Below are 540 nucleotides of genomic sequence, written 5' to 3' on the forward strand. Positions count from 1 at the left end.
AATAAAACAAAAGGAAACAATAATCGAATCTCTCCCATCCTCTCCCACAGCATAGATTAATAGTAATAATAAATCGCGTAATAATAATACATCCCGCCTCTTCCTCAGCGCCAGAGGAGCCGATTACCCGAAGAGCATTATCCAGAAGAAGAGGTTGAAGAGGAAAACCACCAGCGGGAACAGCAGGATCCTCACGACGTACATCAGGGAGTGAGCCGTCAGCCTGTCCCGCCATCGGCTCCTGGAACGCAAACCGGAATTAATATCGAACTCGTGGCTTTGTCTTAGTAAAGGGTTGTATATTGGTTTGTTCGTTTTTTAATCATTATTTTCTTTTTCTCTCTTTTTTTATATATTCCGATTGGATATTTTTCTTTTGTTGATGTGGCTTGTAGGATGTTATTGGATTTAGTTCAATTGCTGTTGGGATTTCGTGGGGTGTGAAAATAATGCGATTTTTTAAAATACATTCTCCAGTTATTTCCCTTCGTTTTTGTTTTTGATAATCCTCAAGTTTTCTTTTCATCTTATCCTCCTTGC

This window comes from Penaeus monodon, chromosome 29 (assembly GCF_015228065.2).
Source record: "Penaeus monodon isolate SGIC_2016 chromosome 29, NSTDA_Pmon_1, whole genome shotgun sequence".
NCBI lineage: Eukaryota > Metazoa > Arthropoda > Malacostraca > Decapoda > Penaeidae > Penaeus > Penaeus monodon.